The 3,302-nt window shown below is 37.6% G+C and overlaps 1 non-coding gene across 1 annotated transcript; it reads right to left on the bottom strand.

Moving 5' to 3' along the window:
• Positions 1–730: 730 nt before the first annotated feature.
• LOC124889058 lies at positions 731–837 on the bottom strand. The gene has a single exon (XR_007047675.1). It is a non-coding gene; the product is annotated as a small nucleolar RNA R71 (small nucleolar RNA).
• Between the last annotated feature and the right edge of the window lie 2,465 nt (positions 838–3,302).

Genomic DNA, 3,302 nt, shown 5'->3' with positions numbered 1-3,302 from the left:
TTAATATCAAGATATGGAATAAAGCAGCAGTCATGAAGGATCATGTGCACTTGCGTGTGCGTCTGAGTCGCAACAAGTTTTTGGCACCGTTGCCGGGACTAATACAATTAGTAAATTGCTAAATTTTTGTTTTTGATATTAACTTTAGGTGTTAACAACTTGATCTTAGCGGCTGAATTTTTGCAGGTTTAGTTGAATCCAGGACTGGCGAGAGATAAACAACTAGTAGAGCCTTTTTAGAACCAGAGCAAATCTTTCAACAAAGGCGAGGAATGGCTAAACAACAAAATGAACCAGTTGATCCAAATGCTGGGAATGTTCCACCTCCTGTCATTCCTGTTATTCCCATTATTCCTGCTCAACGAGCTGCAAGACCTGTTCGTAAGATGGCAATCCAACTCACAAACTATGTGACGAGCAATATTATAAAGCCTGAACTAGGAGGTTGATTTGAATTAAAGCAATATGGTGCAATTGTTAAATTCAGTGGGGTAATTTCATGGCCTTTCACATGAAGATTCGTAGAAGCATATACAGACCTTCTTAGAAATCAGTGATACATACATTCCTTAAGGGGTGAATTTTGATTATGTCAGGTTGACACTATTTTCTTTCTCTCTAATAGGGGAAGCAAAAAGGTGGTTACATGCTGAACCACCACTCTCCATCACTATATAGAAAGATTTAGCTCGAAAGTTTCTTATAATTCTTTACATATGGGAAGATGGCACGCTTGAGGAGTGAAATCTTGAGTGTTAGACAGAAAGACGGGGAGAATCTCTACCAAGCTTGGGAGAGATTTAAGGGTATGCTCAGAAATTGCCATCACAATCATCAATCCAATGATGTTTTTGTGCATACTTTCATAGGAGGATTGGAGCCAAACAAGAAGATTCTCTTAGATTTAGCAATAGGTGGATAGGATCTTGAGAAGACATATGAAGAATTCTACACACTGCTGAATCAGATTTCACAAAGAAACCCTGACTGGCATGTAGACTTGAGGAGTGTTCCTAAAAAGGTTGCAGGGGTATTGGAGGTAGATTATTTCACTGCATTATAGGCATAGATCACAGCCATGTAAAATCATATGATTACTCAGATTAATAACATAAAGTTGGGTGCTACACAACCAGCAACCATAACGAATGTAGTCCAACAGGTGAATTCTTGGTATGAGGTTTGTAGAAGTGGTGAGCACATAGTAGATGCAAATTCTGTTAATCCAAATTCTATTACCTATGTGGGAAACTCAAATAGACAGAAATAATAAAATTTTGGTAACATTTATAACCCCAATTGGAGGAACCATCCCGACACTTGCAAGGCCGGATGGTATTATCGAGGATGTTTTGGTGTAATAGGATATTTAATCTTTGGTGTAATAGGATCTTTAATCTTTCCAGTGGATTTTGTAATTCTTGACTTTGAGGCTGACCCTGTGGTTCCATTTACTTTGGGATGACCCCTCTTAGCAATGGGATAGTCACTAATTAAGGTAGTAGCTGGGAAATAACAATGCAAGAATATTACAAAGTAGAAGTCTTTTATGTGTACAAGGCAGTGAAACTGCCAGCTATATATGAGGAGTTGTCATCTATGTCGGTTATTGATTTTGCTTTGTATTGGCATTTCTTATTGTCTGATAATCTATTAGAGCGAGGTTTGATGGGTCATGATCTTTATGGAGATATAAAAGTATTGGAATTGGTCCAGGTTATGAATTTGGTAGTGATTGAGACAAACAAAGTGTTTGTCGAACCATTAAATAGGCTAATTGGTCCATCGCCCAAGCCCTTAGTTGAAAAAGCTCCTAACTTGGAGCTTAAGGTTCTCCCTCATTTACAATATGTTTTTCTTAGAGATCAAGATACTTTGCCTGTTATTTTGTCTGCAGGATTATTAGATGTGCATGTAAAGGAAGCCATAGCAGTTTTAAAGAAGAGAAGAAAGGCGATTGGGTTGCAAATGTCTGATATTACAGGAATTAACCCAGCATTTTGCATGCATAACATCTATATGGAAGAAGGTTACAGACTGAGAGTGTAGCAACAAAGAAGGTTGAATCCTATAATGAAGGAAGTGGTCAGAGAAAAAGTGATCAAAAGGTTAGATAGTGGTATTGTCTACCCAATTTTTGATAACAAATGGGTGATTCCAGTGCACTATGTACCAAAAAAGAGAGGGATAATCTTGATAATGAGTTGATCCCCATACGCATGGTAACCGATTGGAGGATCTGTATTAACTATCGGATGTTAAATGAAGCTACTCGTTAAGATCACTATTTAATTTCTTATATTTACCACATGCTGGATAAATTAGTGGGGCAAGAGTATTATTATTTTTTGGATGGGTACTCCAGCTACAATCAGATAATCATAGCATCGGAAGACCAGGAGAAGACAACTTTCACATGTCCCTAAGGCTCATACGCATTCAGGCGCATGCCCTTCAGCGAATGCAATACACCTGCTATATTTCAGAAATATATGATGGTGATATTCTCTGACATGGTTGAAGACTTTGTGGAGGTATTCATGGATGATTTCTCTGTGTACAAAAATTCTCTAAATAGTGCTTACAGAATCTTGACAGAGTTCTAGCTCGATGCGAAGAGTCAAACTTTGTGCTAAATTGGGAAAAATTCCACTTTATGGTTAAGGAAGAAATTGTCCTAGAACATAAAATGTCATGTAAAGGACTTGAGGTAGATAAGGTGAAGGTAGAAGTGATTGAATTGCCATACCCAGTCACAGTCAAAGGAGTGCGGAGTTTTCTGGGACATGCAGGTTTCTATAGGCGATTCATTCAAGATTTCTCACATATTGTAAGCCCCATATGCAAATTATTGGATAAAAAAGCCAAATTTGAGTTTGGTGCTGATTGTCAGGAAGCTTTTGAAAGATTGAAGAAGAAGTTGATTGAAGCACCTATTCTTATCGCACCAAATCGGGAGTTACCATTTGAGCTGATATGTGATGCTAATGATATTGCTGTAGGAGTGGTTTTAGGTCAGAGAAGAGATAAGGTATTTTGCTCGATCTATTATGCTAGTGAAGTATTGAATAATTCTCAAGTTAATTATACGGTTATAGAGAAAGAGATGGTAGTAGTGGTGTATGCATTTGACAAGTTTAGATCTTACTTAGCTGGCACTAAGGTTATTATTCATACTGATCATGCTACGATTAAGTATCTTGTGAACAAAAAGGATGCAAAGCAACGACTGATTAGGTGGATTGTGCTACTTCAAGAATTTGATCTTGAGGTGAGAGATAGGAAAGGAGCTAAAAATCAAG

Source organism: Capsicum annuum, chromosome 11 (genome assembly GCF_002878395.1).
Source record: "Capsicum annuum cultivar UCD-10X-F1 chromosome 11, UCD10Xv1.1, whole genome shotgun sequence".
NCBI lineage: Eukaryota > Viridiplantae > Streptophyta > Magnoliopsida > Solanales > Solanaceae > Capsicum > Capsicum annuum.
This window is presented reverse-complemented; position numbering and strand designations above follow the sequence as displayed.